Source organism: Cherax quadricarinatus, chromosome 20 (genome assembly GCF_038502225.1).
Source record: "Cherax quadricarinatus isolate ZL_2023a chromosome 20, ASM3850222v1, whole genome shotgun sequence".
Classification (NCBI taxonomy): Eukaryota; Metazoa; Arthropoda; class Malacostraca; order Decapoda; family Parastacidae; genus Cherax; species Cherax quadricarinatus.
This window is the reverse complement of record NC_091311.1, coordinates 21822348-21848305: the sequence shown is the minus strand read 5'-3', so window position 1 is coordinate 21848305 and position 25958 is coordinate 21822348. Positions and strand designations below refer to the sequence as shown.

The 25958-nt window shown below is 43.5% G+C and overlaps 1 protein-coding gene across 12 annotated transcripts in view; it reads left to right on the top strand.

Moving 5' to 3' along the window:
* LOC128703737 (mucin-2) overlaps nt 1–25958 on the top strand; it is a 282769-nt gene that overhangs the window by 47291 nt on the left and 209520 nt on the right. The window contains exon 1 of one of the 12 annotated variants that reach the window (XM_070086897.1): nt 7124–7212. The exons of 6 other annotated variants lie outside the window; for them this stretch is intronic. The gene's annotated coding sequence lies outside the window, so the exon portion shown is untranslated. Of the gene's footprint in view, nt 1–7123; nt 7213–22807; nt 22885–25958 lie in introns of those variants that run through there. 5 more of the 12 variants (XM_070086903.1, XM_070086906.1, XM_070086900.1 and 2 more) reach the window with 5 other exon arrangements.

Below are 25958 nucleotides of genomic sequence, written 5' to 3'. Positions count from 1 at the left end.
GAAAGAGAGAGAGAGAGAGAGAGACAAAGTAGGTAATATTGAGCATAAAATTAGAATTCTGACATATATCACATTAAACAAGAGGTTCAAATTCAATGATAACTTCCACTTGAGTTAGTTCAGGCTACTGCCACCTAATGTACCTCACTGAAATAATAATATAGCAGACATCACAATGAATGCTGAAGACAACCTCTTACCCCAACCATAGATTATAAACAATATTACTAAAAAAAAAAATAGGTAATGTTACAATGACAATGAGATAAATCACTCTGGTCGACTTCCTTGGTCCATCCTGGGTAACTCACACATTACTATGTTATATATGTATGCAAGCATAAGTGTGCAGCTGTAGATAGATGAACCAGTACCTAAACAATCTCACTTACACACGCGTTACTATGTATGACAAGTGTTACCAAGTACACCAAGTGTACACTTTATCACTTAGAATACACTTTTGTTGATGTAAATATAGGTGAGAGTGGTACACCGCTGGTCGTAATAAACACACTCAACTTCTCAAGGTCACACACTAGGCCCAGCTTCTGGAGAGTTACCAGCGTTTTAGTTTAATGTGTTTATTATGCTGGGAGGCAGTTGAACAGTCTCGGGCCCCTGACACTTATTGTATGGTCTCTTAACGTGCTAGTGACACCCCTGCTTTTCATTGGGGGGATGTTGCATCGTCTGCCAAGTCTTTTGCTTTCGTAGTGAGTGATTTTCGTGTGTAAGTTCGGTACTAGTCCTTCTAGGATTTTCCAGGTGTATATGATCATGTATCTCTCCATCATCATGTATCTCTCCATCCATCACTCCATCACAATAAGTATTAACAACTATACACTGTTTATCATATTTCTACAAAACTATACACTTTTCGTATTTCTTCGAGATTTTGCACCTCTTCGTATTGCAACAGTAATGTTTTACTTCCTGGGATCACTATCATAAGTAGGTAAACTGGCAGACCTGTGTGGGAGGTTTCTGGCGACTGCTGGCAACTGTTTACAACATGAACCTGTCTATTTTATTTATTTATTTATTTTATTTGGACATGATACATAGTTGTACAAAGAAATATAGCGAGTGAGTGTACATGCCAAAGCCCCTTGTATGCAGAGCATTATGGGCAGGCTTAAAATTAACTTAAGATTAACTAAGCAATGATATATTCAGTAGTAAGAATTACAGTAAACAAATTACAACATGAAGTACAAATGAGCATTTCAGATAAGAAGCATTAAAGTTGTACAAATTTGTAGCATAACAATGTATAATATAATCGAATCAAATCGAGTAAAATCAATGATTTGTAGTGCAGAAACAGGTGATATGGTCATTAGATGAGTTACTGTGCATTCAAGAGAATGGAGTATTAGTTACTGTAGTTAAAAAAAAACATAGTTTGATAGGGTCACAGGTTATACATATATGAGATTCAGTTATTCAGTATTTATTTAGTTGTGGTTGAGTAAGTGGTTTTTAAGAAGAGTCTTGAATTGATAAACAGACAGTGTTTTTTTATATTCACAAGTAATGAATTCCAGATTTTTGGGCCTTTTATTTGAACTGAGTTTTTACATAGTGTGAGATAGACATGGGGAACATCAAAGTGTGACCTGTGCCTAGTGTTAGGGTCATGTGTTCTGTTGAGGTTGGTAAGGAGACGTTTGACAGGAGGGTTTATATCCGAGTTTAGTGTTCTATGTATGTAGCAGGCACAATAATAAGTATGGATGTTTTGTACGGTGAGTAGGTTTAGAGTTTTGAATATTGGTGGAGTATGCTGCCTGGAGTGGAAATTTGTTAACATTCTGACTGCAGCCTTTTGTTGGGTAATTAATGGTCTGAGGTGATTTATTGTTGTTGAGCCCCATGCACAAATTCCATAGGTGAGATAGGGGTAAATAAGTGAGTGATATAGGGCCAGGAGGGCTGACTGTGGAACATAGTAATGTATCTTCGATAGTATGCCTTCGGTCTTGGAGATTTTCTGGGAATTTTGTTGTACATGTGTGTGAAATTTGAGTCTATTATCAAGGTGGATTCCTAAGAATTTTTCCTCTGTGAGCTTTGTGATAGGTGATTCATTTATCATTATGTTAAGAGGGACATCTGTAGCTCTGGTACCAAACTGAATGTAGTAGGTTTTGTCAATATTGAGAGTAAGTTTGTTAATTATCATCCAGGTAGATATTTTCTGTAATTCGATATTTACAGTACTAGCTAGTATGACTGGGCTTGGGTGAGAGAAGACGTATGTAGTGTCATCTGCAAATAGTGTGGGTTTGAGTAGTTGCGATGCATTTGGTAGATCGTTTATGTAAATGAGAAAGAGAAGAGGGCCAAGGACACTTCCCTGTGGGCCACCAACTGTAATTGGCTGTGTGGAAGAGTTTGCTCCATTTATGTACACATATTGGCTTCTGTTGCTATGGTATGACTTTATGTAGTTGGGGGAGTGCCCTCTTATACCATAGTGCGATAATTTTATGTGGAGCAAATCATGGTCGACTGTATCAAAAGCTTTACGTATGTCAATGAAGATCCCCAATGGGACTTCTTTTTTCTCGAGTGCAGTGTATATTTTGTTCTAGCATGTGTATAACAGCATCATTCGTATTTTTATTAGGTCTGAACCCAAACTGACAGGGGTTGAGTATGTTGTGGGAGATGAAGTAGGAATAGATTCGCTTATAAATTAGTTTTTCAAAGATTTTAGAGAGAGGGTGTAAGTTGGATATTGGCCTATAGTTATTCAAGACTGTTTGGTCTCCTCCTTTATGTATCGGGGTGACCCTTGCTATTTTGAGAACTGTAGGAAAGGTAGAGGATTCGATGGATTTGTTAAAGAGTGTTGCAATGATTGGTGACAGTACTTGTGAAGCTTTTTTGTATATAAAGGGTGGTAAGGTATTTAAATCTCCTGTCTTGTTCTTTAGTGTGTTGATAATAAGTGAGACTTCTGTTGGGTTGGTCGGAACTAGGAACAGTGTGTTCGGGTAGGTGCCAGTGAGGTAGTCATTAGGTGAGGTATTTGAGCTTGGGATTTTACCCGCATGGTTTTTTCCGATGGTGGAGAAGAAAACATTGAGTCTGCTGTTTCAGTCGGCTGGAGTAGGGGTTCATCTGGTTTTGTTAGTTTGATTGTTCTGCTTCCTGATATCTTTTTTGTTCCTAGAATTTCAGATAGGGTTTTCCAGGACTTTTTTATATCACCTTTTAAGTTGGATAATCTGTTCTCATAATACAATTTTTTTGCCTTTCTTATCAGGCTGGTTTACCTGGAGTTTACCTGGAGAGAGTTCCGGGGGAAAACGCCCCCGCGGCCCGGTCTGTGACCAGGCCTCCTGGTGGATCAGAGCCTGATCAACCAGGCTGTTGCTGCTGGCTGCACGCAAACCAACGTACGAGCCACAGCCCGGCTGATCAGGAACTGACTTTAGGTGCTTGTCCAGTGCCAGCTTGAAGACTGCCAGGGGTCTGTTGGTAATCCCCCTTATGTGTGCTGGGAGGCAGTTGAACAGTCTCGGGCCCCTGACACTTATTGTATGGTCTCTTAACGTGCTAGTGACACCCCTGCTTTTCATTGTGGGGATGGTGCATCGTCTGCCAAGTCTTTTGCTTTCGTAGTGAGTGATTTTCGTGTGCAAGTTCGGTAGGATTTTCCAGGTGTATATAATCATGTATCTCTCCCTCCTGCGTTCCAGGGAATACAGGTTTAGGAACCTCAAGCGCTCCCAGTAATTGAGGTGTTTTATCTCCGTTATGCGCGCCGTGAAAGTTCTCTGCACATTTTCTAGGTCGGCAATTTCACCTGCCTTGAAAGGTGCCGTTAGTGTGCAGCAATATTCCAGCCTAGATAGAACAAGTGACCTGAAGAGTGTCATCATGGGCTTGGCCTCCCTAGTTTTGAAGGTTCTCATTATCCATCCTGTCATTTTTCTGGCAGATGCGATTGATACAATGTTATGGTCCTTGAAGGTGAGATCCTCCGACATGATCACTCCCAGGTCTTTGACGTTGGTGTTTCGCTCGATTTTGTGGTCAGAATTTGTTTTGTACTCTGATGAAGATTTAATTTCCTCATGTTTACCATATCTGAGTAATTGAAATTTCTCATCGTTGAACTTCATATTGTTTTCTGCAGCCCACTGAAAGATTTGGTTGATGTCCACCTGGACCCTTGCAGTGTCTACAATGGAAGACACTGTCATGCAGATTCAGGTGTCATCTGCAAAGGAAGACACGGTGCTGTGGCTGACATCCTTGTCTATGTCGGATATGAGGATGAAGAACAAGATGGGAGCGAGTAATGTGCCTTGTGGAACAGAGCTTTTCACCGTAGCTGCCTCGGACTTTACTCTGTTAACGACTACTCTCTGTGTTCTGTTAGTGAGGAAATTGTAGATCCATCGACCGACTTTTCCTGTTATTCCTTTAGCACGCATTTTGTGCGCTATTACGCCATGGTCACACTTGTCGAAGGCTTTTGCAAAGTCTGTATATATTACATCTGCATTCTTTTTGTCTTCTAGTGCATTTAGGACCTTGTCGTAGTGATCCAATAGTTGAGACAGACAGGAGCGACCTGTTCTAAACCCATGTTGCCCTGGGTTGTGTAACTGATGGGTTTCTAGATGGGTGGTGATCTTGCTTCTTAGGACCCTTTCAAAGATTTTTATGATATGGGATGTTAGTGCTATTGGTCTGTAGTTCTTTGCTGTTGCTTTACTGCCCCCTTTGTGGAGTGGGGCTATGTCTGTTGTTTTTAGTAACTGTGGGACGACCCCCGTGTCCATGCTCCCTCTCCATAGGATGGAAAAGGCTCGTGATAGGGGCTTCTTGCAGTTCTTGATGAACACAGAGTTCCATGAGTCTGGCCCTGGGGCAGTTAGGATAGATGAGTAACATTTTGTTTGGTCTCTGGTTATGTGACCCATTCTGTACTGTTTTTCATACTGGTGCTTTATATTTATGGATTTGAGGATGCTGGGTGTTAGCCAGGGACTGTTCAGTGTCTTAGCTATGATCTGTTTAGTTATTTTAGGACAGTGCTTGTTATAAACGTATTGGGTCTTATTTAGAAAATTATTAATACATTCGTCAGTATCTGCATAGATTTCTAGCTCGGTTTGCCAGTTGATGTTTGTCACTGCTGTTGTGAAGTTATTAATGGCTGCCTCATTATAAAGTCTGAAGGTTAGTTTAGTAGTGTCTTGGGGTAATTTACCTAGATTTGTTATGAGAAAGGTAGGGTAATGGTCTGTGGTATTATCTGTGATTATGCCTGATTTTAAAGGGGATATGGTGTTGGTGCAGATGTGGTCTAATAGGGAAACACTGGTCTCTGTAATTCTTGTAGGTTTTGTTACTGTTGGTAGCAACAAGCAGTTACTCATAGTGTTTGTGAATTCAGTTACATGTGGGTCCTGGTCTTGCAGGATATTTGGGCCTAACACTTCAGTTTTAAATTTCACCTTATCAATTATCCATATACTAGGGTACCACTGTGGTACACACTATAACATTATGTATAACACACTTATCAGTGAGACTGTCTTTCCTCTGACAAAAAGGTTCTGTTATTTTCACTGGCACACTAGGCCTAAAGTTCTCCTCTGAGAGTATGGTTATGCTTTGTTATTGTACACTGATTCTCCTTTTTTGACTCGGTAGATATTTTCTGCAAGATTAGTTCCTAGCGCTGGAGGGATACATCTTATAAGTTCACTGGCACAGTTTAAAGTTCTAGTACCCAAGAGAGACCGTGAAAAAACACGAAAAAACACGAAATAAAACACGGTGGCACGGCGACACGGCACGGAAGGAAGTCTGAAGAAATATCTCTAGATACACCGCTGGGAGATGCTCTCAGTCCCATGCTATTTAAAAGTCCGATTAATGTCTTCCTAAATGCTCTACCTGCTTCACCTAAACATATAGCTATAAGCTATGCTGACGACATCATGATCCACACAACAGGGCATAAGAAGATGAGAACAATTTTTAATAAAGCTCAAGCAATTTGTAATCGAGTAGGCCTCATATCTTCCTCTAAATCAAAGTCTAAAACAAAGATATTAACAAGCAAACGAAATCCCCCACCCATCTATTCGCAGGGTGAAAAACATTAGCTACCTTAAAACTTACAGATATCTTGGCATAGATGTACCCTTTAAAAAATCAACTATACCATAACTAAATAAGAAATGCAAATATAGGCTAAATGCTCTCAAAGCTGTTGCTGGTTACAACCGCAACTATGGTGCTAATGTGAGAATCGTGAGAATGATGTACACAGTCCATGTTAGGTCCTTAATTGATTATGCTGTTCCCATGTTGATATTACCTAGAGAAAGTTCTCTCCGGTCCTTGGAGTTAATGCAAAATGAAGCTCAGAATTATTCTTGGCTGTCCCAAATCTACAAAGGTTCTTAATTGAAGGCATCGGAGATATCCTCCCCTTCCGGGATCATACCTGTTTATCAGATTCTCCATGCGCTGTCTTACCGTTACAGATACAGCGTTTACCAACATCAATAACAACAAAAGCAAAACAATAGCAACAATAACAAACTTGCGTTCTCCCCCAGAATGCTACTCGCAACAGTTAACTTACGCTCATTTACTACTACGTGAATAAAGGTGGCAAGTGTATTATTATAATCAAGGGGAGCGCTAAACCCGTAGGATTATGTAGTACCTATGGGGGGATGTGGAAGGTATTCAGGCTTAATTCAAGGAACCGGAGCAGAGGCGTCGTTGGGAGGGGGATGCAGCCCCGGGTGACACCATTTACGGGGTGACACCAAAGAGCCTCTAAAGAAGGTGACACTAAGAACATTATGAAGGAGGAATACTGCAGCAGGCCTACTGGCCCATACTAGGCAGTGCTGCAGCAACATAAGAGAAAAATCCTGTTTCTATATAGCCTATTATATGATTACAGAGTACAAATAGGCCTATATAGGAAAAATCAATGACGCTATATGATAAACTACGATAAATCGATAATTTTATTTATGATGTTTTGGAAAAACCCTTAATCGCCCTGGCATCACTATGATTAGTCATCAGTGACGTAACATCCTGTGTCTGCTGCACCGCCCACCAGTGAGTTCGGTCCAGGTGGTAGTGTGTATGTGGCTGCTGGACCGCCCACGAGTGAATGGTGCATATGTGGCTGGGTTAAACAGACAAAAGGTCAGTAATTATCATATTTTGAGCTTTACTTTTGCTTATTGGTGATATCAGTCATGTTCATGAACCAAGATATATGAACGGGTGAGAACTGGCATTCATGAAATGTTGAAATAACCTTGGTACGTAAGAACATAAGAATGGAGAAACACTGCAGAAGGCCTACTGGCCCATACAAGGCAAGTCTTTATCAAAACTACCCCTACCCAAAGCTTTTCCACCACATGTATAAGAACATAAGAACAACTGCAACTACTATTACCTCTACTTGTACTACACTTCGCTCAAAGCCTATATATACGCTCTGTGTCCATGTATTGTTTGTATCGGCTTGACAAAGTTCCTGGAAAGTGAAACGCTGCCCCTCTCTACTTTGTATTGGACTGAAGAAACGATTGTTTGGCGAAACGCTTCCTTAATAAAGATTCCCATATGCTGCATAAGTGTCTCAATCTTCAACTTGTCAGTTTTCAAACCATTTATCACAGCAGTGAATGTATATGACACTGTACATAGGCTTGTGCTACACGGAAAAACCAAAACCTGTATCTGAGAGGTGGATATTAACATAAAGGAAAGGAAGCAAGGAATTAGATTCCCATTGAAGATTGAGGCACTTCTACAACATAAAAACATAAGAAAGGAGGAACACTGCAGCAGGCCTGTTGGCCCACTTTGTATTTTTTTATATTTTATTTAAAACTTGACATTACATGAAATAAATAATTAAAAACACATTTAATAACATATAATAGTTATAGTTATACTACCCCGCCATCGTCAAGCAGAACGCACCCCACTCACAACTACGTGTGGGTACATACCCTCCCTTTTCCCATATCCCATGAACTGTCCCAAATCTTACATTCGTGTCACCAAACTGGTCATGCAGTAGTGACGTAACTGGAGTTTACTTCCCCTATTCCCCCACCCTTGGATTTCATAGGGGGTGACACCAAAGATGCCGCCCCGGGTGACACCAACACTAGCAACGCCTCTGAACCGGAGCACAGATCCAGTTCCCTAGATCAAGAGCCCCTCACCAACGACAAAGGAGCCTTCCTTGAGGGGGATGGCAGGTGTAGAGATTGTGGATCACACGAACCCCAGCGGAAATAAGTCACTTTGCCTAACAATTTTTGGGGTTATACTAAGTATGATGATTTGTATACCTGTACATAAATAAACTTACTTTACTTACCTTACCCAGGGATCGAACCTGAGAATCTTAACCGTTCTCAGTAGTAGTTTCGAATCCTGCTGACTGCGATTTTTCTTTATATATACCCGCTTGTTTCTGCGTGTTGCATTGACATAAAAATCGCTTGAGAGGTCAGAACATGCAGGAGGAGATTGAAATAGCTTAAATTTATGCTTGAGGCTGACTGACATGCCCGGGCTGGGAAAGAAACATGGCTTGTGAACCAGGCTGCCCAGTCTGTGGCATTTGTGTGGCCGAGTGGACTAGAGCGCTGCCTGGGAATCTTGACCATCCCCAGTAGTACTTTCGAATCCTGGTGACTGCGATATATATATATATATATATATATATATATATATATATATATATATATATATATATATATTCGTGTCACCAAATATTACAAAAACACCAATTTGTCTTTCCATTAGTGTCAGTAATATAAAAGTTCGGGATACATATATACACATTAAAATGAATTAATCTTAAATATTATATAAAATCATCTTTGGTCTAGAGGTATTTGAACATACACATGTTACAATAATAAATTATTAGCATTTTACTAAAATAATAAATAATAATTAATGACCCTACACACAGGGTACAACTTTCTTAGACACTACTGTGTTATATATCTATGATAAAATAATAAATTATAAATAACATTTGTATAATAAATAATCAAATGCATTCTTGGTGTCTCACGACACACTTATGACGCTGTGTCACACCACACTTATCCGTGGTGTGTTGTGACGCTCCTCAACTGTGTCACTTGACTCCCTTTTCTCTGTGTCGCACACTATCACCCACAGCGTCTTCTCAGAGGCCAGTCACATGACACTATTCAATGTACATTACAACCATACCTTCTTCAGTGTCACACGACACCCTTTTCTTCTCAGTGCTCCACTACGGTCCTATAGCATATCTCAGTGTTACACTCCATCATACTTCCTTAAGTGTCACACTGCGGTCCCAGCCCAGTTCAGTGTCACACTCCAACCTTTTCTTCATGTAGTGTCCCACTAAAACAGCATCAGATGACTCGGCCCACAGTTGACCAGCGTAGGCGGTGAGTCCGCAGACATCACCTGGTAGTCCTGTAAATACTCTCTAAGGCCAGCAAAAGCACACCGTAGGATGGTCTGGTGAGCACTGTCTACCGCCTTCAAAACCAGTTGACACCGCAAGGTAGTCCGGTTAATTACTAGCAGAACACCATGCTGCGAGCTCACTGAATGCGGTCGTCAAGTAACTGAGGCCATCAGACTCAGTGACCTGCGGTGAGCGGTTCTTCTAAAATCAGTAGAAGCCAGTAGAATACTCTCTACTGCCAGTAGATGTGTACCATTAGGTGTTCTGGTAACTACTGCTTCTAAAGCCGGCTCAGCAGTCCCCACATTGGTTTTGATGACGTACCCTTGGTACTGCCGGCCGGCAGGTTAACCATTTAACCGCTAGTTTGGTAGGGGGCCGCAACACCAAACCTGTTGGAGCCACCCAACAGAATTACACATATCTATAAATAAATCGGGTATCCAGTACATCCCGATAGAGTGTACGCAATCAGAGACCGCAGACATAGCCTCTTCCATCTCAGATTGATGGTGTACATCCGACCACATGAAATTCGTGACACATGTTGAAATACATGGCACAGACATAAGTACATCATGTATTTTCATCTAAGAATCCTATAAAATTCTCCCCCTCCCTCCCCGGTGGTTATATTCCTCCCCCCCTGCTACTCACAACCTAACAGACATATGACATTAAATATATATATATATATATATATATATATATATATATATATATATATATATATATATATATATATATATATATATATATATGTACATGTGTGTGTGTGTGTGTGTGTGTACTCACCTATTTGTGGTTGCAGGGGTCGAGTCTTAGCTCCTGGCCCAGCCTCTTCACCGGTTGCTACTGGGCCCTCTCTCTCCCCGCTCCATGAGCTTTATCAAACCTCGTCTTAAAACTGTGTATGGTTCCTGCCTCCACTACGTCATTTTCTAGGCTATTCCACTGCCTTACAACTCTATGACTGAAGAAATACTTCCCACTATCTCTCTGACTCATTTGTGTCTTCAACTTCCAATTGTGGCCTCTTGTTTCTGTGTCCCCTCCCTGGAACATCCTGTCTTTGTCCACCTTGTCTATTCCATGCAGTATTTTATATGTCGTTATCATGTCTCCCCTGACCCTCCTGTCCTCCAGTGTCGTCAGGCCGATTTCCCTTAATCTTTCTTCATAGGACATTCCCCTTAGCTCTGGAACTAACCTTGTCGCAAACCTTTGTACTTTCTCTAGTTTCTTGACGTGCTTTATCAAGTGCGGGTTCCAAACAGGTGCTGCATACTCCAGTATGGGCCTTACATACACGGTGTACAGTGTCTTGAATGATTCCTTACTAAGGTATCGGAATGCTGTTCTCAGGTTTGCCAGGCGCCCATATGCTGCAGCAGTTATCTGATTGATGTGTGCTTCCGGAGACATGCTCGGTGTTATACTCACCCCAAGATCTTTCTCCTTGAGTGAGGTTTGCAGTCTTTGGCCACCTAGCCTATACTCTGTCTGTGGTCTTCTGTGCCCTTCCCCTATCTTCATGACTTTGCATTTGGCAGGATTAAATTCGAGAAGCCATTTGCTGGACCAGGTGTCCAGTCTGTCCAGGTCTCTTTGAAGTCCTGCCTGGTCCTCATCAGATTTAATTCTCCTCATTAACTTCACATCATCTGCAAACAGGGACACTTCTGAGTCTAACCCTTCCGTCATGTCGTTCACATATACCAAAAATAGCACTGGTCCTAGGACCGACCCCTGTGGGACCCCGCTCGTCACAGGTGCCCACTGTGATACATCATTACGTACCATGACTCGTTGTTGCCTCCCTGTCAGGTATTCTCTGATCCATTGCAGTGCCCTTCCTGTTATATGCACCTGATGCTCTAGCTTCTGCACTAATCTCTTGTGAGGAACTGTGTCAAAGGCCTTCTTGCAGTCCAAGAAGATGCAATCAACCCACCCCTCTCTCTCGTGTCTTACTTCTGTTATTTTATCATAAAACTCCAGAAGGTTTGTGACGCAGGATTTGCCTTCCGTGAATCCGTGCTGGTTGGCATTTATACTCTTGTTCCATTCCAGGTGCTCCACCACTCTCCTCCTGATAATCTTCTCCATAATTTTGCATACTATACACGTCAGTGACACAGGTCTATAGTTTAGTGCCTCTTTTCTGTCTCCTTTTTTAAAAACGGGAACTACATTTGCCATCTTCCATACCTCAGGCAGTTGCCCAGTTTCCAGAGACGTGTTGAAGATTGTGGTAAGTGGCACACACAACATATCTGCTCCCTCTCTAAGGACCCACGGGGAGATGTCCGGTCCCATTGCCTTTGAGGTATCGATGTCCCTTAGCAGTTTCTTCACCTCCTCCTCATCTGTATGTATGTCGTCCAACACTTGTTGGTGTATTCCTTGTTGGTGTCCCCATCTGGTCTGTCCCCCCAGAGTCCTTCCTGTCTCTACTGTAAATACTTCCTTAAATCTCGTGTTGAGCTCCTCACATACCTCTTGATCGTTTCTTGTGAGTTCTCCACCTTCTTTCCTCAGCCTTATCACCTGGTCCTTGACTGTTGTCTTCCTCCTAATGTGGCTATACATCAGTTTCGGGTCAGATTTGACTTTCGATGCTATGTCGTTTTCATACTGTCGCTGGGCCTCCCTCCTTATCTGTGCATACTCGTTTCTGGCTCTTCTACTAATCTCCTTGTTTTCCTGGGTCCTATGCCTCCTGTACCTTTTCCATTCTCTGTTGCACTTAGTTTTTGCCTCCCTACACCTTCGGGTAAACCAAGGACTCATTTTGGTCTTCCTATTATTTCTGTTTCCCTTGGGAACAAAACTTTCCTCTGCCTCCTTGCACTTTGTTGCCACATATTCCATCATCTCGTTTACTGATTTTCCTACCATTTCTCTGTCCCACTGAACCTCCTGCAGGAAGTTTCTCATACCTGTGTAGTCCCCCCTTTTATAGTTTGGCCTGTCCCCTTCAGTTCCTGTTACCTTCTCCACTTGTAACTCTACTATATAGTCAAAACTCAGCACCACATGATCGCTAGCTCCAAGGGGCCTCTCGTAAGTGATTTCCTCAATGTCTGAACTGCTCAGGGTGAACACAAGAGCCAGTCTTGCTGGCTCATCCTCCCCTCTCTCTCTGGTTGTGTCCCTGACATGTTGATGCATGAGGTTTTCAAGTACCACATCCATCATCTTGGCTCTCCATGTTTCAGGACCCCCATGTGGCTCCAGGTTTTCCCAGTCGATCTCCCTGTGGTTGAAATCGCCCATTACCAGTAACTTTGCTCTGCTCGAGTGAGCTCTTCTTGCCACCTCAGCCAGTGTGTCCACCATCACCCTGTTGTTTTCTTCATACTCCTCTCTTGGCCTCCTGCAGTTCTGTGGTGGGTTATACATCACTCCAATGACTACTTTATGTTCTCCGGACTGAATTGTACCTACAATGTAGTCTCTTTCTCCAATCATGTCCATGCCTTCCATTTCCTCAAATCCCCATCGGTGTTTTATGAGCAGTGCAACCCCTCCTCCCCCTCTACTCCTTCTATCTTTCCTCAGGATCTGATATCCTGTTGGGAAGACTGTGTCTGTTATTGTCTCAGCGAGTTTTGTTTCTGTGACTGCTATGATGTCTGGGGATTTTTCACTGATTCTTTCGTTCCACTCATCATGTTTATTCGTTATTCCATCTGCGTTTGTGTACCAAACCTTCAGTTTCTTTTCTATCATTGTGGTCATGCAAGAATATTGGGGTTGGGGGAGTGAGAGCCTTGGTGGGGGCCTATATGGGGCTGTGGTGTAGGTGGGGTTTGTGTTGATGGGGGTGGGGTCAGAATGCCCATAAGGGACAGCTGTTGGGGTGAGGTTTGTGATATGGGGGTTGGTGGCAGGGGGAGGAGGGAGTGGGTTGTAGTATAGGTTGCTCAGTTGCGTTGGGAATGTCGCAGTTGGAGTCTTTTGGTGGGAGATTCTGTGGGGTGTGTTTGCCCTTTCTCTTGTGTCTGGGTCCTGCTCATTTTCGTTGCTTCTCGTTCCTCCTTGCGTCTCTGTACCCTCTCTTTCAGTGTAGTCCTTTCTTCTTGTGTTCTGTCGCGGTCGAGGTATACTCTCTGGTACCCCTCTTTGTCCCTCAGTCTTGCTTTCTCTTGCAGAATTCTGGTTCGAACTGATTCTTCCTTGAAAGTTACTCTGACAGGCCGTATCCTTCCACTCGCAAACCACCCAATTCTCTGAAAATTTGTCACCTGGGTCATATCGCCCTCCCCTATTGTTTTCATGATGCCTTCAATCATTTTTTTCTCCTCCTGTTTTATTTCTTTAAAGTTGTCCCCCTTGGCTTCTTGGAGCCAGTACACAAAAACTGACCTCGCCCTTTCCTCCTCCCACTGAGTCTCCATCTGCTTCCTCTGAGGCATTTTATTTCCTTCCAATGACATGTTCTTGCCTTCAGTCCCTGTCATATCTGAAACTTCTATTCTCAGTGAACTGTCTTTCCTGACCAGCTGTCCCTTGCTACTGCAGTTGGCTGTTAGAATCTCTGCATATAGCATACCTTCATTGTCTTCGGACCTGTCGTTTGATCTTAGTGTGCTCATCGTCTTTTCCCTGGCCCCACGTGGGTCTGATAGGGCCTTCGTGTACGGCATGTCTCTGTTGTTGCTTACTGTCCCCTTGTCTGCGCCTGACTTTGAATTTCCTGATGTCACATCTGAATTGTCATTTGTCTCTCTAATCTGTTTCAGGCTTTGCAGTTTCTCTTCTAAGCACTGTATCCTAGCTTCTGCTGCTAAGACCTGTACTTCCCACTTCCTGCACTCTTCAGCTATCCGCTCCTCCATTTTCTTACCAAGCTCTACTATCTTCCTTCCCCACTCTTCCTCCCTTTTTTGGAGCTCTAACTCCCAGTCTTTCCTCCCTGGTTCGTCTACCATATCTCTGGTTTACTACCAGATCTGTGTGTGTATGTGTGTGTGTGCTGCCGAATAAGTAAAAACTTGCGATTTTGGGTTAAATAAGGAAAGCGAAAATTTGCATATGCAATAATTTCGCAAAAATCATTCTGAACCTATCAAAAAATATATATGTCATTGTGTTTATTTATTATTAAATTATTGTAAACTTATCTAAACTATATTTAGTCGGATTAGACTAAATTGAATTGCTCCTCTTATAATAAGGTTAGGTAAGTTTTCTAAAGTTCTTTTGGTACAAAATTATCATTTTTTCCATTAACATAAATGAAAAACATATCTTTAAATGTATAAGAAAAATCTTTAGAAAGGACTTAATTTCAAGTGAGATTTTTGCCTACTCGGTACGACACACACACACACACACACACGACATGCTGGACATGTGGTCCAGAAACTGGCTTCTCGAATTCAATTCTGCCAAATGCAAAGTCATGAAGATTGGGGAGGGACAAAGAAGACCGCAGACAGAGTATAGGCTAGGTGGACAAAGACTACAGACCTCACTCAGGGAGAAAGACCTTGGGGTGACCATAACACCGAGCACATCACCAGAGGCACACATCAACCAAATAACTGCTGCAGCATATGGGCGCCTGGCAAACCTGAAAATAGCGTTCCGATACCTTAATAAGGAATCGTTCAAGACACTGTACACTGTGTATGTTAGGCCCATACTGGAGTATGCAGCACCAGTCTGGAACCCACACCTGGTCAAGCACATCAAGAAGTTAGAGAAAGTTCAAAGGTTTGCAACAAGGCTAGTTCCAGAGCTCAGGGGAATGTACGAGGAAAGGTTGAGGGAAATCGGACTGACGACACTGGAGGACAGAAGGGTCAGGGGAGACATGATAACTACATACAAGATACTGCGGGGAATAGACAAGGTGGACAGAGATAGGATGTTTCAGAGAGGGGACACAGGAACAAGTGGTCACAACTGGAAGCTGAAGACTCAGACGAGTCACAGGGACGTTAGGAAGTATTTCTTCAGGCATAGAGTCGTCAGGAAGTGGAATAGCCTAGCAAGTGAAGTAATGGAGACAGGAACCATACATAGTTTTAAGAAGAGGTATGACAAAGCTCAGGAAGCAGAGAGGGAGAGGACCTAGTAGCGATCAGTGAAGAGGCGGAGCCAGAAGCAACCACAATTAGGTGAGTACAATTAGGTGAGTACACACACACATGTGTGAACGACATGACGGAAAGGATAGACTCAGAAGTGTCCCTGTTTGCAGATGACGTGAAGTTAATGAGGAGAATTAAATCAGATGCGGACCAGACAGGTCTACAAAGAGACCTGGACAGGTTGGATGTGTGGTCCAGAAACTGACTACTAGAATTTAACCCCGCCAAATGCAAAGTCATGAAGATCGGAGGAGGGCAAAGAAGACTGCAGACAGAGTATAGGCTAGGAGGCCAAAGATTGCAAACCTCACTCAAGGAGAAAGACCTAGGAGTGAGTATAATACCGAGTACATCGCCAGAAGCACACATTAACCAGATAACTGCGGCGGCATATGGGCGCCTGGCAAACCTGAGAATAGCGTTCCGGTACCTAAGTAAGGAATCGTTCAAGACTTTATACACTGTGTACGTCAGGCCCATACTGGAGTACGCAGCACCAGTTTGGAACCCACACCTGGTCAAACACGTCAAGAAATTAGAGAAAGTGCAAAAATTTGCAACAAGGCTAGTTTCAGAGCTAAGGGGAATGTCCTATGAAGAAAGGTTATGGGAAATCGGTCTGACAACACTGGAGGACAGGAGGGTCAAGGGAGACATGCATTATGCATCCCCTGCATGCATCAGCCTTACTAGTAAGGCTGATGCATGCAGGGGATGAGATGAAAAGCTGTAAGCCTTCTCCCTGAAAGCTGGCTGCCTTGGATCAACGTGTAGTGCAAGCTGCACGCCAAGGTATTGTCCAGTGTGGGTAGATTGGTATAGCACTGCGTACCTTGTTCCAAGGTTCGTAGGTTCGAGTCTCCTTCAGCCAGAGATCAGTGTTTGTGTATATTTTGCCTGCTCTTGCGAATTCCTTGCATATATATATATATATATATATATATATATATATATATATATATATATATATATATATATATATATATATATATATATATTGTCTGTCTCATAAACATGCAAGATTTCAGGTATGTCTTGCTACTTCTACTTGCACTTAGGTCACACTACACATACATGTACAAGCATATATATACACACCCCTCTGGGTATTCTTCTATTTTCTTTCTAGTTCTTATTCTTGTTTATTTCCTCTTATCTCCACGGGCAAGTGGAACAGAATTCTTCCTCCGTAAGCCATGCGTGTTGTAAGAGGCGACTAAAATGCCGGGAGCAAGGGGGTAGTAACCCCTTCTCCCGTATAAATTACTAAATTTAAAAGAGAAACTTTCGTTTTTCTTTTTGGGCCACCCTGCCTTGGTGGGATACGGCCGGTGTGTTGAAAGAAAGAAAGATATATATATATATGAGAGAGAGATGCTTAACAATTCGCAAACGGGCAGAGTGACTTAAGTACTACGTATTTAAGTAACTGCCAGATCCCAGATCTGGCAGGGACACAGCTCCAATTTCCAAGGTCAAGAGCCTCCTCACGAGCATCAAGGAACCTCCCTTGAGGGGCCCGCTCTTATGTATCACCGATGCTACGTCGGGAACAAGAGACGGGTTATCTGATAAATATCTGTGTCAGGATAGTGTTCTTGGAGAATATGAAGAAATGGTAAGTAAATCGTTAAATTATGAGGCACCGTTTTTGAATGTTTGAAACTACTCCACTGAGCCATTCCAGGATGCTGGGAATGGGAACATCAGCCTCGGTCATTGGGCACCTTCACATTGCCGGTTGTTCCAAGAATCTGGCAGTAGTGACCGTGCAAAGGTGTTACAATTCTGAAGCCGACTGAGTGAGGCCTTCTCGAGTTATGAACTAAATAGAAACGAAAAATAGGAGGAACAAATAAAAAAATATCGGGAATCTTCAAAGATCCCACGTTGGGGATATCTAATAAGTGCCACGGTACCCGTGGCCTGGTGGCCAAAGCTCTCGCTTCACACAGTGAGGATCCGGGTTAGATTCCCGGCGAGGGTTGAAACAATGGGCGCGTTTCCTTACACCGGTTGTCTATGTTCACCCATCAGTAAAAAGAAAATAGGTACCTGGATGTTAGTTGACTGACGTGGGTCGCATCCTGGAGTTTACCTGGAGAAAGTTCCGGGGGCATCCTGGGACAAAACTGACCTAATTTACCCGAAATGCTCTGCATAACAAGCGGTTTTCTATACAGTAGTATGTCATTGATGTCAGTTAGGCCTGTATACCCTGTACATGTACTTGTACTAATTAAAGATATTATTATTATTATTATTATTATTATTATTATTATTATTATTATTATTATTATTATTATTATTATTACGTATGAATTTATGGGTATTAATTGAAGCAAGTAAGTTTATTCAAGTATACACAAATACAGTTACATAGATTGTCATACATAGCAGCATATACCTATCAATTACACAACCCAGAGCAACACGAGTTTTAGAGCAGGTCGCTCCTGCCTGTTCCAGCTACTGGACCGCTATGACAAGGTCCTGGATGCTGTAGAGGATAAACGAAATACAGGTGTAGTGTATACAGACTTTGCAAAACTTTCGACAAGTGTGATCATGGTGTAACAGCGCACGAAATGCGTGATAAAGGAATAACAGGAAAAGTTGGTACGTAGATGAATCTATAAGTTCCTGACAAATAGAACACAAAGAGTAATAGTAAACAGAGTAAAGTCTGAGGCGGCTATTGTGAAAAGCTCTGTTCCACAATGCAGAGTTGTCGCTCCCATTCCTCATCCTCATATCTGACATAGACAGAGATGTAAGCCATAGCTCCGTGTCTTCCTTTGCAGATGACACCCGGATTGCCATGACAGTGACGTCCATCTAAGACACCGCAAGGCTCCAAGCGGACATCAACCAAATCTTCAAATGGGCCACTCAGAACAATATGAAGTTCAGTGAAGAGAAATTTCAACTAGTCAGATATGGAAAACTTGAGGAAATTAAAACTGTATCAGGGTATACAACAAATTAGACGAAAAAGTAATGTGAAGGACCTGGGAGTGATAATGTCAGAGGATCTCGCCTTTAAAGACCACAACAATGTATCTACCTCATCTGCTAGGAAAATGATAGGATGGATAATGAGAACCTTCAGAACTAGGGACCCCAAGCCCATGATGATTCTCTTCAAATCACTTGTTCTCTCTAGGTTGTAATACTGCTGTACACTAACTGCCCCCTTCAAGGCAGGGGAAATTGCTGACCTAGAGAGAGTACAAAGAACTTTCACGGCACACATAAATATGATAAGGCACCTAAATTACTGGGAACGGTTGAAGGCCCTTTATTTGCATTTCCTGGAACGCAGGCGAGAGAGATAGATGATAATATACACTTGGAAAATCTTAGAGGGATTAGTATCACACTTGCACACGAAAATCACTCCCTATGAAAGCAAAAGACTTGACAGGAGATGCAACATTATCACAGTGAAAAGCAGGGGCGCCACGAGTACACTGAGAAGAGAACACAGTAAGTGTCCGGGGCCCAAGACTGTTCAATTGCCTCCCAGCATACATAAGGGGGATTACCAATAGACCCCTGGCTGTCTTCAAGAAGGCGCTGGACAGGAACCTGAAGTCAGTACATGACCCGCTGGGCTGTGGCTCATACGTCAGTTTGCGTGCGGCCTGCAGTGTAACAGCCTGGTTGATCTAACCCTGATCCACCACGAGGCCTGGTCTCAGACCAAGCCGCGGGGGCGCTGACCCCCGAAACCCTTTCCAGGTATATGTACACAGCCTAGCATAACCCAAAAAAAGAAGACTGAACCATAACCTCCATAGTGGAAAAATTTATGGAATCAATAATTGCCGAGGCAGTTCGTAGCCACCTTGAAAAGCATAAATTAATCAACGAATCTCAGCATGGTTTTACAAAGGGGCGTTCCTGCCTTACGAATTTATTAACTTTTTTCACTAAGGTATTTGAGGAGGTAGATCATGGTAATGAATATGATATTGTGTATATGGACTTCAGTAAGGCTTTTGACAGGGTCCCACATCAGAGACTATTGAGGAAAATTAAAGCACATGGAATAGGAGGAGAAATTTTTTCCTGGATAGAGGCATGGTTGACAAATAGGCAGCAGAGAGTTTGCATAAATGGGGAGAAATCAGAGTGGGGGAGTGTCACGAGCGGTGTTCCGCAGGGGTCAGTGTTGGGCCCCCTGCTGTTCACAATCTACATAAACGACATAGATGAGGGCATAAAGAGCGACATCGGCAAGTTTGCCGATGACACCAAAATAGGCCGTCGAATTCATTCTGACGAGGACATTCGAGCACTCCAGGAAGATTTGAATAGACTGATGCAGTGGTCGGAGAAGTGGCAGATGCAGTTTAATATAGACAAATGCAAAGTTCTAAATGTTGGACAGGACAATAACCATGCCACATATAAACTAAATAATGTAGATCTTAATATTACGGATTGCGAAAAAGATTTAGGAGTTCTGGTTAGCAGTAATCTGAAACCAAGACAACAGTGCATAAGTGTTCGCAATAAAGCTAATAGAATCCTTGGCTTCATATCAAGAAGCATAAATAATAGGAGTCCTCAGGTTGTTCTTCAACTCTATACATCCTTGGTTAGGCCTCATTTAGATTATGCTGCACAGTTTTGGTCACCTTATTACAGAATGGATATAAATTCTCTGGAAAATGTACAAAGGAGGATGACAAAGTTGATCCCATGTATCAGAAACCTTCCCTATGAGGATAGACTAAGGGCCCTGAATCTGCACTCTCTAGAAAGACGTAGAATTAGGGGGGATATGATTGAGGTGTATAAATGGAAGACAGGAATAAATAAAGGGGATGTAAATAGTGTGCTGAAAATATCTAGCCTATACAGGACTCGCAGCAATGGTTTTAAGTTGGAAAAATTCAGATTCAGGAAGGATATAGGAAAGTACTGGTTTGGTAATAGAGTTGTGGATGAATGGAACAAACTCCCAAGTACCGTTATAGAGGCCAGAACGTTGTGTAGCTTTAAAAATAGGTTGGATAAATACATGAGTGGATGTGGGTGGGTGTGAGTTAGACCTGATAGCTTGTGCTACCAGGTCGGTTGCCGTGTTCCTCCCTTAAGTCAATGTGACCTGACCTGACTAGGTTGGGTGCATTGGCTTAAGCCGGTAGGAGACTTGGACCTGCCTCGCATGGGCCAGTAGGCCTTCTGCAGTGTTCCTTCGTTCTTATGTTCTTATGTTCTTATAAGGGAGGGACGTAGCTCTTGTAATTCAAAATCAGTTCCACACTTAATAAACAAGTTTAGTGTAAGTTCTTTGCTGCAGTAACTCCGCAAAAATCACTGGCCCCAGGGCCAGACTCATGGAACTCCGTGTTCATCAAGAACTGCAAGAAGCCCCTATCACGAGCCTTTTCCATCCTATGGAGAGGGAGCATGGACACGGGGGTCGTCCAACAGTTACTAAAAACAACAGACATAGCCCCACTCCACAAAGGGGGCAGTAAAGCAACAGCAAAGAACTACAGACTAATAGCACTAACATCCCATATCATAAAAATCTTTGAAAGGGTCCTAAGAAGCAAGATCACCACCCATCTAGAAACCCATCAGTTACACAACCCAGGGCAAAATGGGTTTAGAACAGGTCGCTCCTGTCTGTCTCAACTATTGGATCACTACGACAAGGTCCTAAATGCACTAGAAGACAAAAAGAATGCAGATGTAATATATACAGACTTTGCAAAAGCCTTCGACAAGTGTGACCATGGCGTAATAGCGCACAAAATGCGTGCTAAAGGAATAACAGGAAAAGTCGGTCGATGGATCTATAATTTTCTCACTAACAGAACACAGAGAGTAGTCGTCAACAGAGTAAAGTCCGAGGCAGCTACGGTGAAAAGCTCTGTTCCACAAGGCACAGTACTAGCTCCCATCTTGTTCCTCATCCTCATATCCGACATAGACAAGGATGTCAGCCACAGCACCGTGTCTTCCTTTGCAGATGACACCCGAATCTGCATGACAGTGTCTTCCATTGCAGACACTGCAAAGCTCCAGGCGGACATCAACCAAATCTTTCAGTGGGCTGCAGAAAACAATATGAAGTTCAACGATGAGAAATTTCAATTACTCAGATATGGTAAACATGAGGAAATTAAATCTTCATTAGAGTACAAAACAAATTCTGGCCACAAAATAGAGCGAAACACCAACGTCAAAGACCTGGGAGTGATCATGTCGGAGGATCTCACCTTCAAGGACCATAACATTGTATCAATCGCATCTGCTAGAAAAATGACAGGATGGATAATGAGAACCTTCAAAACTAGGGAGGCCAAGCCCATGATGACACTCTTCAGGTCACTTGTTCTATCTAGGCTGGAATATTGCTGCACACTAACAGCACCTTTCAAGGCAGGTGAAATTGCCGACCTAGAAAATGTACAGAGAACTTTCACGGCGCGCATAACGGAGATAAAACACCTCAATTACTGGGAGCGCTTGAGGTTCCTAAACCTGTATTCCCTGGAACGCAGGAGGGAGAGATACATGATTATATACACCTGGAAAATCCTAGAGGGACTAGTACCGAACTTGTACACGAAAATCACTCACTACGAAAGCAAAAGACTTGGCAGACGATGCACTATCCCCCCAATGAAAAACAGGGGTGTCACTAGCACGTTAAGAGACCATACAATAAGTGTCAGGGGCCCGAGACTGTTCAACTGCCTCCCAGCACACATAAGGGGGATTACCAACAGACCCCTGGCAGTCTTCAAGCTGGCACTGGACAAGCACCTAAAGTCAGTTCCTGATCAGCCGGGCTGTGGCTCGTACGTTAGTTTGCGTGCAGCCAGCAGCAACAGCCTGGTTGATCAGGCTCTGATCCACCAGGAGGCCTGGTCACAGACCGAGCCGCGGGGGCGTTGACCCCCGGAACTCTCTCCAGGTAAACTCTGTATATTACGAAATAAAAATATTTTATTGATATTGAATGAATCGAGGAACCCACTGGAAATAAGTCAATTTCTTTGACTTTTTTGGGGGGTTGTTCTAGTTAATCTACACATACGCTCCTAAGAATGATAATTTATGTAACTGTATTTATGTGTACCTGTGCCTGAATAAACTTACTAAATTGCGCTAGTCGACAACAGTAGATAATGGACTTGTGCGATACAGGTACACGCAGGGTGAGGAGGCAGCTGGGGGAAGCAGTAATGGTATGTAGACAGTCAGTGATGAGTCAGGACCAAGCTACTGCATGAGAATAAGGTTACTTACCTCTCCTTAAGATACACGGCCAATGGACAGAGGTCCTGAATGTCTCAGGAAGTATACATAGGATGTGTAATGTGAAAAAGTGCTGTTAGGAGCTGCAGCCAAGGAAATAAATGTATAAATATTGATATAAGGGTTGAATGTCATTTGGAAGACTAAAGTGTGGACTGTGACGTGTCGGTGTGACGCACTTGTTGAAACATCAGTCATAATGAACTTTTGAGCGTCAGTAATATGTGTACCCTTAAAGCCATTGTAAAAGCTGTTTATACGTTAAGTACAATAAACGAAGTTATAAACTACCATACACGTAGGAGTGTATAGCACATACAGGACTGCACTTAATTAAAATAGTCCTGTGCAGGGACGGTTTGTGCTGTGTACCGTCTAACAGTGATGCTGTGCGTGCATAGGTGATAAGCTCACCAGTGATGATATTGCGTGTAATCAGTGATGATGTTATGTGCAGCAGTGATGTTGTATGCAGCAGTGATGCTGTGTTCACCGGTAATGCTATTATGCCCTCAGGTGATGCTGAGTTCTGCGCAGCCACTGGTGTGTAGTGTGCACCAGCGATTGTGTGTAGTGTGCACCAGTGATTGTGTGTAGTGTGCACCAGTGATTGTGTGTAGTGTGCACCAGTGGTGTGTAGTGTGCACCAGTGGTGTGTAGTGTGCACCAGTGGTGTGGTGTGCACCAGCGATAGTCTGTAGTGTGCACCAGTGGTGTGGTGTGCACCAGTGATGGTGAGTAGTGTGCACCAGCAATTGTGTGTAATGTGCACCAGTGGTGTGTAGTGTGCACCAGTGGTGTGTGTTTAGTGTGCACCAGCGATTGTGTGTAGTGTGCACCAGTGATTGTGTGTAGTGTGCACCAGTGGTGTGTAGTGTGCACCAGTGGTGTGGTGTGCACCAGCGATAGTCTGTAGTGTGCACCAGTGGTGTGGTGTGCACCAGTGATGGTGAGTAGTGTGCACCAGCAATTGTGTGTAATGTGCACCAGTGGTGTGTAGTGTGCACCAGTGGTGTGTGGTGTGCACCAGCGATGGTGTGTAGTGTGTACCAGTGGTGTGTGGTGTACACCAGCGATGGTGTGTAGTGTGCACCAGCGACGGTGTGTAGTGTGCACCAGCGATGGTGTGTAGTGTACACCAGCGATGGTGTGTAGTGTGCACCAGCGATGGTGTGCAGTGTGCATCAGTGGTGTGTGGTGTACACCAGCGATGGTGTGTAGTGTGCACCAGCGACGGTATGTAGTGTGCACCAGCGATGGTGTGTAGTGTGCACCAGCGATGGTGTAGTGTGCACCAGTGATAGTGTGTAATGTGAACCAGCGATGGTGTGTAGTGTGCACCAGCGATGGTGTGTAGTGTGCACCAGTGATGGTGTGTAGTGCGCACCAGTGATGGTGTGTAGTGTGCACCAGTGATGGTGTGTAGTGTGCACCAGTGATGGTGTGTAGTGTGCACCAGCGATGGTGTGGTGTGCACCAGTGGTGTGTACCAGCGATGGTGTGTAGTGTGCACCAGCGATGGTGTGTAGTGTGCAATAGCGATGGTGTGCAGTGTGCACCAGCGATGGTGTGTAGTGTGCACCAGTGATGGTGCGTAGTGTGTATCAGTGGTGTGTAGTGTGCACCAGTGGTGTGTAGGGTGCACCAATATTGTGTAGTGTGCACCAGTGGTGTGTAGTGTGCACCAGTGGTGTGTAGTGTGCACCTGTGATGGTGTAGTGTGCACCAGTGGTGTGTAGTTTGCACCAGTGATGGTGTGTACTGTGCACCAGTGGTGTGTAGTGTACACAAGTGATGGTGTGTAGTGTGCACCAGTGGTGTGTAGTGTGCACCAGTGGTGTGTAGTGTGCACAAATGGTGTGTAGTGTGCACCAGTAGTGTGTAGTGTGCACCAGCGATTGTGTGTAGTGTGCACCAGTGGTGTGTAGTGTGCACCAGTGGTGTGTGGTGTGCACCAGCGATGGTGTGTAGTGTGCTCCAGTGGTGTGTGGTGTGCAACAGTGATGGTGTGTAGTGTGCACCAGAGATTGTGTTGTGTGCACCAGTGGTGTGTAGTGTGCACCAGTGGTGTGTAGTGTGCACCAGTGGTGTGGTGTGCACCAGCGATGGTGTGTAGTGTGCACCAGCGATTGTGTATAGTGTGCACCAGTGGTCTGTAATGTGCACCAGTGGTGTGTAGTGTGCACCAGTGGTGTGTGGTGTGCACCAGTGATGGTGTGTAGTGTGCACCAGCGATGGTGTGTAGTGTGCACCATGAACATCAAAATGGTATACAATACCGACAGGTTGTGAACATAGGTAAGACACATATGCAACAGTTAGACATCTTTATTCCGAAACGTTTCGCCTACACAGTAGGCTTCTTCAGTCGAATACAGAAAGTAGGCAGGAGCAGTAGAGATGTGAAGACGATGTAATCAGTCCATCACCCTTAAAGTCGTAGAATTTGAGGTTGTCAGTCCCTCGGCCTGGAGAAGTTCAGTTCCATAGTCAGGAACTATCTGAAGATCAAGCGACAGTGCGGAGGCTTAAATACTGTCGGAAGGAGAGGTGCAGGGTAGTAGTAGTAGTAGTAGTAGTAGTGAGAGGCAACTGAGAGGTCATGTCCCTCTCAGATCCAACCCTTCTCACTTGAAAAGCTTGTCCAAGGTGTTTTCTGTACCAAGATGCCACGTGTTGCAGTGTCTGACAAGATGAACATCAAAATGGTATACAATACCGACAGGTTGTTAGGTAAGACACATATGCAACAGTTAGACATCTTTATTCCGAAACGTTTCGCCTACACAGTAGGCTTCTTCAGTCGAATACAGAAAGTAGGCAGGAGCAGTAGAGATGTGAAGACGATGTAATCAGTCCATCACCCTTAAAGTCGTAGAATTTGAGGTTGTCAGTCCCTCGGCCTGGAGAAGTTCAGTTCCATAGTCAGGAACTATCTGAAGATCAAGCGACAGTGCGGAGGCTTAAATACTGTCGGAAGGAGAGGTGCAGGGTAGTAGTAGTAGTAGTAGTAGTAGTGAGAGGCAACTGAGAGGTCATGTCCCTCTCAGATCCAA